Genomic DNA, 14,838 nt, shown 5'->3' on the forward strand with positions numbered 1-14,838 from the left:
TTGTTATATTGATTTTATCTACTGTTATTCTTTCTCATAGTTTGAATTTTATTTTGATTATTATGTAATCTTTGGAAATGTCCACATACATTTCTGAGAAATGACTTTGTTCTCTTATAAGTAGGTCTTTTTTCTTTCACCACTTTTTCTTCATTTTGCCCCTTTTGTGTCTCAGTTCTGCATAGATACTGTAGTTGCTTCTGTTCCTTTTCCCTCTGAGCTTATGTAGGCATTCTGTCTGAATAATAAAAAAACAGTTTAATGTTGTGTTGCCGTTTTAAATCTACAAATCAAACTACCTACATAACTACAAGCACTGACTTCAATGTACTAATCCCAAACCAAAACACAAAACTTAGGGGGTCATTAGTATGGTGGGCGGATCAACACCGCCCTTATGGCGGTGGCGATCCGCCCACCATTTTCCACTGCCTGCCTACCATTTTCCCCCGCATATTACGATGGCGGAGGGGACCCCGGAAGACAGAAAGACTGTCCTGCGGTTTTCTGGCAGTCGGATATGCGACTGGGTGGAAAGGGCTACAATATGGTGGCGGTGTCTGCAAGACCCCGCCATCCATATTAGGAGGCCCAGCAGTGCAGAGCTTTCCATTGCGGAGTCTCCGCCATGGAAAGTCAGGCGGAGTTTACTTTTGGGGGTCCGTTGCAGGACCCTAGGGGTTGGGGTTTAGGGGGTGAACTTGGCATTTGCATGCACAAGGTACAGGCACCGCGCGGTGCCTGCCACGTTGTGCATGCAAATGCACAACATGCATATTGTGCATTGCGGGGGCTGCTGCCAGGGTGGCGGTCAAATCCTATTTTGCACGGCAGGACCGCCACACCCCTAGCGGGCAGGTCTGTATACCGTTACGGTGGTGGGCAGACTTCCCTCAGAATATAAGTAGTGCTTTCATTATTCCCTGAGTATGTAGGAACTACATCAATGGTTCTACATCTGTATAGTTAGTTCCTGTGTATTCACATAACAGTGTTGCTACTATCTGGGTGGTGATTGGATGAAAGCATAGGTGTTGACTGCGTAGTTCAATGAGTACTTAATTAGTACCTGTGTGATCGGAAGTGTTCATGTGTATTACATGGGTGACTAAATAAGTCTAGATATCCCACTTTATATGTAATTGCATCCACGCCTCTTTACGAGCACACATTGCTCTGTTACTCAGCGTGCACGAGCATCTGTACATTTCTTAAACTGAAAAAACTAAATCTCACCTTTTGAAAGCACAAAACCATTTCTTTAAGGCATACCTACATCCTTTTGCACATATTCTGTGTCTTTAAAACAAATATTCAGCATTTCTCAAAGAAAAGTTACATGCCAAGTGAAGCTACTATACAAACCTCTCAATAGACATTCTGCACTATTAACCCTTCCCAATTTCAAACAGGGCATGTAGAACATGGACCACCATGTAAACATATATGTGATTTCATAATAGATATACACCTTCAGGCCATCTTTCCAAAAATATATAGTTGTCTGCATCTTTAAGTAAAATCTACAGCCTCATTGTATATATATCTATCTGCAACCAGAAAAAGTATCTTACCATCTAAGCATACGCAGATTCACCATATAAGTTAAAAACAACATTTACAAACACTTCCTAATCCATTCCTAACATGTATTACTACTTCATAATTTATAAACAGGCACAGCACATTTTCTTATGTTTTATTCATGACTACACTACTCCTAGTTAATAATCTGACTAAATGTACTACAGTTCACAGAATGTAAATAACATAGATCTGTCTGTTCTGCACATGATGCTTAGACATTTAAAATACTGTCATTTGTCAAGGCAGTACTCATGGTAACTTTCAACAGTACTAAGATCTTAAACACATACCCTCTGCTGGATACAGTTCATCTGATATTTTTTATTTCACATCACTGTGATACTCTTTTTAATCAAACTCCCAGATACATCTTCCTTTCTAATGCAGATTTGTTATATCATTAAAAAGTTATATACATACCAGTGAATTGACTTTGCAGATTATATTGTTGTTTTAGCTCTTTCTGGATAGTTTTGAAGCCTGTTAAAATTTGTAAAAGCTAAGCAGTAGACTGGTACGCCACTCTCTTAGAAAGCACATATAAAATGGCAACTTTCGGGGGGCGTGGCTAACCACCTGACATGGCGGACGCAGATTGAAGAGGCTCCGGACTCCGAGAAGCATAATCCTGTCACACCATTGTGAAGTGTGCTGCATCAAGCTATAGTTCATCGCACCACTGCTGCTGTATATTCGGATGGAGGCATTGTCCGAATTTCAAGCTGAAAACTGACATCGACGGGGGGAACCCTCGAGGCGGGGCCTGCCTGGCGGTGCGGCCTAGCTGGCGAGGGGTGACTTGTGCTAGCAGTGTGTGCCTGTCGACCGCCTCTGTGATGCTGTGTACCCGCAGTTAAGAGTGGGGGAAGCGGCTGATCTCACGCTGCCGCCACCAGCTGCCCGACACCGGAGGAGCAGCGCTGCAGAGAACAAGGGTGTTCATGCCCTGAGGTGGATGCTCCGCAATCTCTGAGGGCCTACAGATAGCTGTTCCCCGGGGACCAATGCAGGAGCAGGTTGGTGTGAGCTCGCTGGCAACGAATAGAGCCTGTCATTACCCAAGGCGGCGGCAAATACGTGGCTGAAGTGGGCGGAACCCCGTCCCTGATGGACTGACTCCTAGCACACTGTGTTAGAAGAGCAGCAGGTAATCTGCCTGTGCAGAGAGCTCAATTAAAGTGGCAGGCCTGTCGGGAGAGTGGAGCTGTACGTATGCGATCGGGGACACTGTGGGGCTGGAACTGGCTCACTGGCCTCTACTGTGTCTGTGAGGTGAGGCATCCCAGGTCAAGGTATGAACCTGTGATCACCGCCAGGCAGGAGTGCTGATGGGGGTTACCGGTCAGCAGGGAGCCTCGGGTGCTGTGGCTGTGCTGGCTGGCCTGCACTACCACTCTCCCCTACCACCCTGCCTGATTCCGGACCCGAGGTGGGAGAGTGCCTGGAGGAAATGGACACACAGCCTGAGGCCCCCACAATACCATGCCTGGATCCTGAAAGGGCTATAGATAACCTAAAGTCGCGTGAAGAAATCAAGAACCTGACTGCAGCCGCATACTAGCAGTACCATCTGGACATGGCGAATGCTAAAGCCCACACAAACAGCTACTGTTGTGAATAACGTAGTAGGGAGTGGGACTCCAAACTTGGGGCTGGTGGTGAAGGTCTAGAACCAGTCTGTACCTAGCTGGAGTGACACCCACGCCACAGCTCACCAAAGGCTGATCATACTGTATGTGACCCCGGACTGCGCTCACACGTGTGAGGGTGATGAGTGCAGCACGGCCTGACTTAAAGCTATACAGGATAATTAAGTACCATTGCAGAAGCCCTGACTGTGCATAGCAAAGACTTATCTGATTAGAGTATACCACACCCTAATAGCCCGGGTCACTCCCCAGAGGAAATGCGTGCATATCTTGAAACACAACAGTCGCATATCTCATCGCCACCCACACATGTGAATACTCATAATTTGAAAGAATGCAGGTACACACAATGGGACAACCCAAAGGGAAAAACCTGGAGACAACAGCCACTACTAATGACTCCACAGAGGACCCGGATAACTCTAGGTGGCCATCATCACCAAACTCCCTCCGCACCACTAACGTAGAGGCACCCCAAGATAAACTGGACTTAATATTATAGGCAGTCAGGGACTCCCAAAAAGCCATCAAACTGAAGATCGGATCGCTCATGGCGGGATTCACCCCACTCAAGGCCGACCATGCCAAACTAGAAGACACAGTGAAATTACATGGGCAAACCCTGAATGAGATCGAGCCTCAAGGTAAGGAGCATCCGATGCAAATACAACAGTTGTGGCAGCAAGTCAATGACCTGCAGGACAGGATCGATGATGCAGAAGGCATCAAACTTCCAGAATGCAGAGATGGCCTCAAGGCTGCCAGCTTCATGCAGCAATGGTTTCGAGAACATATAGTTCTGGAAGGCTTATCGTCCTTTTGCGTGGAGAAAGCCTACCAGATACCTACTGGTAAACCAAAAATTGGAGCACCGCCGTGGCCCTTAATAGCCAAGACACTAAACTGCAGGGATCCGGACATGCTACTTCAGAAGGCACGCGAGCAAACACAGGTTCAATTTGAAAATGATTGGATATCATTGTATCCTGATTATACAATAATGGTACAGCGCCAAAGGTCCTCTTCCAAAAAGTAAAAAAGAAATTGCATGCCCTGAATCTAAAATATGCACTTCTATTCCCTGCCCACCTAAAGATCATCCAAGAGCAAAAAACGTATTTCTTCAACAGCCCGGAAGATCCAGAGCCACATCTCACAATCAGCCCAACAGCCCTAAACAATCTCAAGGCCGTAGATCACGCCGCACTGTCAAAGGAGTGCAAAAGCTGCATACCTTTAGCCCCACATATGAGCAAGCCCAGGTTACCAGATAGGAGGCATTGGCTGCCGCAAACTCCTTCAGGGAAGATAGTCTTCAGATTGCAACTGACAGGTCAGAGGACAGCACCATACAATCTGACTTAGAGCGAAGAATCACATTGTCCCCCTCGGTGACACCTCAAACAGCGGACGATTTGCTATTAAGATGATAACCATTAACGAAGGTCAAGGTAATATCTCCCAAGCTTTATAGATCTTGCGGAGCCAGTAACTGAATGTAAGGAACATGGTAGTTGACAGTTACCAAGGCAATGCAGCAGTTGGTGCCCAATATTTGATTTTATGGACTAATATATCCTTTCTTTCATACAGCGCTGACGGCGTCCCATAAGAAGAGAGTAATGAGATATTCCCCTGGTTCTGTAGAGCTCTTAAAGCTAATACTTGTCTTTAAGAAACATGACAGGTGGCAGCGACCACCCCCACAAAACGTATGCACCGTATAGATGCAGGAATATTTGTATGGTTACGTTTTCTGTCCAGCATAGTTCAATGGCTTAGCCGTGTATTCATAGTGCAAAGGGAATTTTGGGGTTCTATCCTACAACAAGGGATTAATTCCAAGCTAGGGAGCACAGCATTCACACTACTGTTGCACACAATCACAAATCAAATACGCTTGGCTCCTATAACTTAATCACTTGGAATATGTGGGGGCTAGGATCGGTGCACAAGAGGCACAGGGTACATGCACAACTACTTAGATACAAGGCGCAGATAGTGTTCCCGCAAGAGTCACACCTCACTGAGTCAGAAGCCGGAAAGGTTAGAAAGAAATGGAGGGGGCAGGTATTCTCTACTAATTGCTCGACCTTTGCAAGGGGGGTGACCACATGGATTAGGTTGGGGTTCCGTTTACTGGACTGGAACTGCACTCTGATGAACAAGATATATATATACTGCTATGTGGGACATTGGATGGCTCGCCAGTGGTGTGAGGTAATATTTATGCCCCAAACTTTGACCATGATAAATTCTTCAGTAGAATGAACATGGTGCTGGCTGAATGGGACATATACCCATGGTTCCTGGGAGGTGATTGCAACACAGTGATGGATATATCGCTAGATAGGTCACACCTGCCCCTAAATGGAGCAGGAACTATAAGGAAACATTAGGCCCTCTGTAACTGAGCTGACGGGTGGGCACTGGGGGATGTATGGAGAATGAAAAATTCAGCAAGTAAGGAATACTCCTTCTACTCACCAGTCCATCAATTAAACACATGCATCAATAGAAAGCTATGCTCCCTTCATATCCATGCACAAATGACTCATGCCACATATTTGGAAAGAGCTTCCCAGACCACAATCCCCTGGAAATCTTTGTTGCTTGGGGAAGAGTACCCACTCCAGTCCACACATGGAAATTGTGGCCCCAGATGCTAGAGGACACCCCTTTTTGCAGTACATTATCTACAACTATCACAAACTATTTTTTAGAAAACTGGAACCCTGCATCCTCAGCTTTGATAGAGTGGAATGCGCTTAAGGTGGTAATAAGGGGTTTTGCAATTGACACCACTGTAGGGGCCAGACAGGAAATGCAAAGAATCTTATCAAAGTGGGGAATGCAATAAATGAGTTGGAGCAGAAAGCAGTGGGTAATCCTGCCAAACAGGTTCCATTACCGGAAGCCCCCATACACCATGCCGAATTACTAGAAACTCTCAGGGTAATAGATCACGGAGCATACACACAATTGAAAAACATGGAGGCTGATAAATCCGTAACATTATTAGTTAGAATATTGCGGGATGATCCGCAACTTCCTGCAATCCAGAATGTTAACATCCCAGGGAAGGGCTTGCTCACAGCAGGACATAAACAAAGCATTCTGAAAATACTACAGCACCTTGTACAGTGAACCCAAAACCATTAACACTACACTTATTGACACATTTCTAGAGGGATTACCTTGCCCGCAGCTAAATGCTGATGCACAGAAAAGCCTAATAGCTCCGATTACAAAAATGGAACTAAAAGCGGACATCAAAGAGCTCCCACAAAATACAAGACAAGGTCCGGATGGCATGCCAATAGAATTCTTCGACTCCTACTTAGAGGCCTTAATCCCTAAACTGGAGGAGTTATACAACAGAGCGCTGGAATGGGACACCTCCTGTACACTACCATGCAGGTGCTGGAGGTATCCCTCCCCAAGCCAGGCAGAGATGACTCAGATATCTCGGGCTATCGCCCATTGTCTCTCTTGGCATCAGAATATAAGATCTTAATTAAGATTCTAGCAAACAGCCTCCTTCCTCAATTACATACATTAATGCACTGGGACCAATGAGGCTTTCTACCGGCGCGCAGTACGTCGGTAAATATCAGACGATTACACCACATCATGGCTACTAACCCAGAGGAATATGTCGATGCTGGCTGCATCGCACTGGATCTGCGCCAATCCTTTGACACTATCTCATGGGATTATATGTTTAAAGCCCTGGAGAGATTTGGGTTGCCCCTTAAATACCTCCGGTGGCTTTGGCTGTTGTACACAGCCCCTAATGCGAGAGCACGCACCGGCAGTCACATATCACAAGAATACACATTGCACAAAGGTATGAGACAGGGTTTCCCCCTGTCCCCCCTAATATTTGTGCTCGCCATAGCGCCACTGGCACTTAAATTACGGCGGAGGCTGACCACTTGAGGATTCCGATGGGAAATGCAACACACCTGATATCAGCCTATGCGGATGACATCATTGTATATATACGGGACTTCACAGATATGTGGGAGCCCCTCCCCAGTATCTTTTTAAGCTTCAAACGTGTTTCTGGTCTTGCCATTAATGAGGGAAAATTAAAGACCTTCTTCTTGCATGAAGGTGATCGCCCAGATGAAATTGGATTTGGTAAATACACTAAACCGGTGGCACACAATACATTTAAATACTTAGGTATACATATATACAGGTCGCACGCAGACCTGCTTGACGGCAATCTGATGAAAGCAATGCGAGCAATACGGTCGAAAGTGGCAATCTGGACGTCACTACCACTATCCGTAATGGGACAGGTTACTATATCGAAAGTGGTGGTCCTTCCCTGATTGTTGTATTACTTTACTAACTTGCCAATACTTGTACCTCCATCCATATTTTGTACCCTAGACACAATACTGCTGGATTTACTCTGGGAGGATTGGACGTCAGAGGGTGAGCCTTAAAAAATGACAACTGGAACCGCATAAAGGGAGACTGGGGTGCCAGACTTCAGAGCATACTATTACGCTAGTCAGCTACAGTGGCTGTCTTACTGGACTGCGGGTAGGAACCTGCAGGAAATAGGGTACACAATGCAGGACATTCATCATCGGAAGCTCCACACGTTGGTATTTACCAAAAAGCAAACACCTCCACATACGCCGCCACTCCTCAAAACGGCACTTCAGTGTTGGAAAAAAGCGCTGCAATACACGTCCTGCTCCATCCCCTATGCTGGAAACATCCCATTGCTGGGGGTACCAATTCCTGATGGAAGACGCGCAAAGCATAGGCTGCAGGCCTGGGCTGAAGTGGGAATAGACACAGTGGGAGCCCTGTTTAGCGACAACACTCTCCTTGATCATGACAACTTCACGCACACAATGGTGTTGTATTATGTGAAGAAGTTGGGTCCCTCAACGTATGAATTAGTCCGCACATTATACCACATGGGAGAGGGGCGGCACCTTATAAAATGGCTGTATATAGGTATGCAGCAGTCCCCCTCAATGACTTGAGAACGAAATGGTCGGATACTATGGGATGAGACATATCTAGAGTGGGCAAATATTTTGGAACACCCAAAAAGAGTGACCCGAAATTTAAACTCATACAAAGTATGGTTCCACAGAGGTTATACTTAACCCCACCCTATCGACACCGAATGTAAACATGTACACAACTATGTTGTCCCCGCTGTAAGATTGAGGAGGCAGGTTTCATACACATGCTGTGGGCATGTCCTCACCTTAGAGGATTCTGGGAGGCGGTGCGTGGCACTGTGAGAGAGGTCACACATCTGCAGATTGGAGACACCATAGAAGAATGCTTGTAAGGGCTCAGTAAACGCACAGGCACCCAGAAAATCCTGCTTCGCTTTTAGACCTTGCTTTTATATTAGCAATATGAGCTATAACAATGAGGTGGAAATCTTTGAAGCCCCGTGCATTATCCACATGGCATGATGAGGTGGTATGAAGGAGTGGTGTAGAAAATGTAGCAATCAGACGAGATGAGGCTTGGGGGCTGTGTAAATACCCAATATCTATGGAGTGGGATGTCATACTGGAGAGTTTTAAAGCAATAGACCTCAATTCACATCATGCCACCCCAGACTCACAGTAACTAGTAAATCAAACCGCCATGGACAGTGTAGCTAGGGGTCACAGGGAGGATACACATACCTGCACAAAGCAAAATGGAACACTAAGCGATATTCAACAAATGTAATCGCTGAGCCAGTTCACAGACATGATAGGCCAGGATGTGGGTGGGGGGAGCGGGGAAAGTGGGTAGTTGTTAGTAGTTACATTGATAGCCCTATTCCAAATGATGCATCTTTCTCCTTATAGCATCATATGAAAAGTTACTGTGATAAAGTGAAAACATGTTGTAATTGTATGTACTTAGCGCAATAATCCCGCTAAAATATGTCAGCTATATAACGACAAGAAACATCAAAGAAAAATGTTTGTAACAATTGAATAAGACATTATGGCAATCATTAAAATGTGTTTAAAAAAAAAAAAAGACAACTTTCCACTCCATGATCATGAGAAAGGCAGCAAATTAAATCATGTCATTGCATCTCCACTACTGAATGGTTAGCATCTGTTAACGCTTTCCCTCTATTTCAAAACAAGGTTCCTGTCTCTGGGTGTTCTTTATTTTTTTGCGATCATCTCATTGTAATAACAGAAAAGCAGGAGTCCAAACCAATATTTAGCTTCAGTTTTCTTAATTCAAATGCTGTACTACAGTTTATTGCATAGTCCTCAGTTGGAAATGGAAGTTTGCTGTTAGTTGAATTGTGCCATAACTGCTCAACTGTAAAAAATGGTCTTCTCTTTAACACTCTTCCCCTCCAATTCACTCTTAGCTGAGTGTACGTACTAACTCAGTGGAACCAGTAGGTAACAAGTTCATAGCACATTCTAGAAGGAACATGCTACTTTCAAATGAGATACAGCAGGTGTAGTTTACTCAACAGATTTTAAAAAGCATATCCATGTCTGTATTACATTGCTTCTTGTAAACAACAGTCAATAAAATAACTTCTTGCTAAGACATCCAACATAGTACCTGATTTCATTCACTGTCATGCTGGCAGCATTAAATCAAATCAAAATGTTTTTTATTAAATAAATAACACTTCCATTTTTTATATTTTCATTCGGAAATCTACCTCATTCAGCTCCAGCCTTCTCCTGACTGCTATTGCTCCTTCACTTCAAAATGCTTAGACTATGGATTGTGGGCCACAGCTATATCTATTGGGCTAAAGAGGCTACAAAAAAGAGAGGTATTGACAAGGACTTGGGTTCGCCAAATGTGCAGATTACTTGGCTTTGCCATGGAGGGTTAAAGTTTCATCAGTTGCTGGCTTTGATTAAATCCGTTGTGGATTCCCAAGCTCCTCGCCTCATGATTCAGCATTGTGGTGGCAATGACCTAGGCACACTGACTGGGGTAAGGCCGGAAATCCTAATAAAAACAACCTTTGCAGAACTGATGTCACTTTTCCCTCACACTGTCTTGGTGTACTCTAATATATGCCAAAGACAGAAATGGAAGTGGTCAAATCAATTCTGTTCACAGATTGAGAAAGCCAGGAAACCTGTTAATAAAACTGTTTTAGCATTCCTTAGAGATCATTGCATGAGCTGTAGCTATAACAACAATCTATGTTTTGATATGCATTGAATTATTGAAATGATGGAGTGCACTTTACAGATGAAGACAACAGGCTTTTTATAAGTAACCTGAAACTCTGCATCCAGTTTATGTGCAGCTGTCCTATAAACACAATCAACACAAAGGCTCTTGACAGAGCCACACTAGTACCCAAAATGTTATGAATTTTCTTACAAAAGATGCATTTTTTTAGTTTTTAGGGATCTCTGCTACAATGTCGCGATGGTCAGAGATACGTCGCAAGAACGGAAAACAAAAACAGACATTCAACAGACACCAGCACATCCAAAAATCCATTCTAAACATTGCGCTACATGTATTGCTATATATATGATTCTTTAAACACATGTTTAAACTCATTTTTTGGTACTAAGTTGCTTTAAAATCCATCTTTAATACCTATGTTCCATTTTCACAGTTATTCAAGATGTCCCAATGTCGCCGATAACCACGACAATCGCGCCTTTCCCTAAAGTGAAAAACACTTATATACACGCATATTACAGTATTTTACACATTAGGGGTTTATTACTGTACACTTCAAACTCTAGGAGGGGGGGCTGCTTTCATCAGATTGCCATCAAACCTCTAAAACCTATTTTCCGTTTACGAGATGAGGCTGGAGAATTCGATAACGTTGGGCATCATGATCCCCACAGTTACGTTACAACAGCGGACAGCAGAAGCAAGAATTCAATATTCACCCACACATTCATAAATTATAAATATATAATTCATTCTAAGCATCACACTAGATAATTCACTATCTAAATAACTCTATAAAAACATGTATCCCATTCTCATATCTCTATAAAAATGCAGTGATATATTTTTTTACATTTCCACCAATATTAGAAAGGACATCGCAATATTCTAGATGACCCCACAATGTTACACAGTGGGCCCTGCTGATGGTCACATCGTAAATATTGTGTGCAATGAGAAAAAACTATTTTGGACACATAACTTGTGTCATATTCACACCCATTTCTCAAATATGGGGGAAGAGTATCACCACCCTGACCCCTTATGTTAGCTCTCCCACAATTTTTCAGCCCCAGGAACAATTCCCGGATGACAAAATGGTAGCTGTTCAGGTTGCGTCCAGCCAATCAGAGCATTCCTGTTGGCACGCGCATTCGCGATTCATCGCAAAAACTCCACGAAAGATCTCGTATATCAATAGTTTTACAGCTTACATTTCTCTAAAACTATTGAACAGATTTGCACCAAATAACAAAAAGCGCAATCTGTGTAAAAACATACACCTTTCTGCCAAATTTGGTGTAATTCCGTCCAGCGGTTAGGGCTGTAGGTTTGGCAACACATTACTAAGGGAATTAACATTAGTAAAGCACCTGTTTTTAATGTCCCTATTTCTTGGTCTCCACTACACAGATCAACCACGAACTTTCCATGACCACCAGAACCTACTTTGACACTTTTTGGGGAACATTTCATGAAGAGTGGTCAAAAAAATGCTTTTCCTACTTAAACTAGGTCCTAACTACCTACTAGTGAGCGCCAGTAGGTAATATATATTACTCGCACCCTCGAAATGCCCTGCTTTTGACCTCACATATAAAATCATTCATGGGACGAGCAGTGTGCGACCTCATTCGGACATACTATTTATACAGGCTCCCTTGAGCCAGTGGAGGTGACGACCTCGAGATAACGCACCTGCGCGCCTTAAGAGGTATCTGGACCTACGAATATTTTCGGCAGCCCACGCAGCAACCCCGTGCACACGCCTAATCCCTGCTGATGAACGATAATGAACTCGAAACACGTGTCCAGGGATGGCAAGCACACCAGTGAACACCCTCAAGATTCAACACTCGGGTAGAAGCGCACCCGCTGATACTGACTACATCGACCATCATGCTCCGGGGTCACACGCTGATGGGACGAGCAGTGTGCGACCTCATTCGGACATATAAAATCACTCATGACATGGTCAGTGACTTCACTGATGTCATCACTCATGACATCTCAAATGACATCCCTCATGACATTATGCAGTGAATTTTAAATGTTTGAAAATGTTTATGAGTGTTAAATATCTATATCAAGGTGTATTGGGGAAACAGTGGGTGTATGAGTGCCTGTATGGATGATCCAGTGGATGCATGACTGACTGTATAAGTGAGTGAATATGTGTCTCAGTGAATGTGTGGGTGAGTGACTGGTTGTGTGAATGTTTTTATCAGTTAGTCAGTTGGTGTCTATGTGGCTGTATGGGTATGTGAGTGACTAACTGAGTGGCTGTATAGGTGATTTATTAGTTGTCGGAGTACCTATATGAGTGGCTGAGTGTCTGTTTAGGAGAGTGAGGGGGATGTGGCTGTCCGTATGAATGATTGAGTTGGTGAGTCAGTGGCTATATGGGTTAGTGAGTGTGTGTATGGGGGCTTATGGGTGAGTGAGAGTGTGTATGGCTGTGTGGGTGAGTGAGTGGATGCGTCAGTGGTATATGAGTGAGTAACTGGGCATTGCAATAGACAGTATAGTTGAGTGATGTGGGTATATGAGTGATGGATGGGTGAATGAGTGAATGTGAGTGTGGCAGTATGGGTGAGTGGGTACTTGTAATGTTATGTTATTGACACTTGTTAAGTGTGCGAATATCCTGAGGTGTCTTGGCGCTGAGATTAAATACAAACACAACTAGATCACACCCTAATTCTGGGAAAAAAGGGTTTAAGACTCTTTCTAAAAGATGATAAAAAATGTGCAGATCTAATGTACATCAGGAGAGAATTCCAAAGTCTTGTGGTTCCATAACTCAGGCTTCGGCCACCCCAATTGGAAGTACGAAACCTGGGCACAGTCATGAACCTGGCATCATTAGATTGAAGCGGTCTATAAGGCTGGTACCACTTGAAAATATTTTTTTAAGTATGTAGGGCCTTTGCTCTTCAGTGCTTTGTAAGACAAGCACAAGGTTTTGAACCTAACGCGGCTCGTGACCGGAAGCCAATAAAGCTTCCGAATTTCTTTGGAGACTGATTGGTATTTGGGCAGATTCACTAGGATTCTTGTGTCTGCATTGTGTATCATCTGCAACTTTTTTATGTGTTGACTTTGCATGTTTTGATACAAACACGTTGCAGAAATTCAACTTAGATAATACTGGTGAAGTCACAACCGTCCTCCCGGAGTTAATCGGGATATAAGGAAGGATCTTCTTTATTATCTTAATTAAATAAAAGGAGGCAGAAACAATATAATAATTGCTTTTATAATTGCATTTATAAAATGCTAATCACCAAAGGTCTCTGAGCACTGAGCTTTTTTAGCATTTATTTGATGTGAATGGGACAATTTGTTATCAAGTACAACTCCTATTTTAGCATTCAATACCGGTTTAGGCAATTCCCCAAAACTCTGCAGGCCACCATGAGGCATCTCATGTAGATTGGATATTGCCAAAGATCACTATCTTGGTTTTGTCCAAGATAAGCTTCAGACAATGCTTGCTCATCCAGCTGTTAATTTTCTAGCATACCGTGTTGAAACCGACATGAGGAGGAAGGTTCATTTTTATCAGCAGCCACCAAAATATGTGTGTCGCCTGCATAGGATGTCAAACTAAACCCAGAATCAAGGGAGCTAGTTTCAACACATCAATGTTAAAAAGTGACAGACTTAAAGATGAACCCTGTGGAACCCCACAAAGCAACACATAAGGTGCAGATTTAAAATGATCTAGTGCAACTGATTGTCTTCTGTATGTCAAAAAGCAGGATAGCAGGGAGAGTGCAGAATCTTTTGCAACTAGTTTTGTGGCTTAATTTCAACAGGTTATTGTCTACAGTATCATATGCTGCTGATAAATCAAAGAGAATTAGGACAGCAGCCCCACCTTTGTCCATCACAGCCCTAATCTTCTCTGTAGCCTTGATTAATGCAGTTTCCATACTATGTTCCGGGCTGAATCCAAATTGAGAGGAATCAAGTAAGTCATTGTCATGTATGAATTGAGCAACCTGGAGGTTCATAATTTTCTCAACTATATTGGTAGGCGGAGACAGCCTAGTGATGGGTCGATATTTGCTTGGATTAGACGCGGCCAAATTAGGTGTTTTTTTATCAAAGGGAGGACAGATGCATCCTTCCATAAAGTGGGGGAAACTCCAGATTTAAACATGGTGTTAAAAAGTCCGTAAGATTGGAACATACTTTGTTGGCTATGCTTCTTGGCACTAAGGGGGGGGGGGCAGTTATCCAATGGGGATCCTGATTTAGCTTCCAAAATTAGCTTTTCTACCTGCTCACTTGATACCGGAGTGAAACATGAAAAAACATTTTGACCTGAGCTGATATTAGCTAGTTCCTCACTTAGCTCATAACAAGTGGTGGCCTCAAATCGATCATAGATGTTATTAACTTTGTCCCCATAAAGCTT

Source organism: Lissotriton helveticus, chromosome 7 (assembly GCF_964261635.1).
Source record: "Lissotriton helveticus chromosome 7, aLisHel1.1, whole genome shotgun sequence".
Classification (NCBI taxonomy): Eukaryota; Metazoa; Chordata; class Amphibia; order Caudata; family Salamandridae; genus Lissotriton; species Lissotriton helveticus.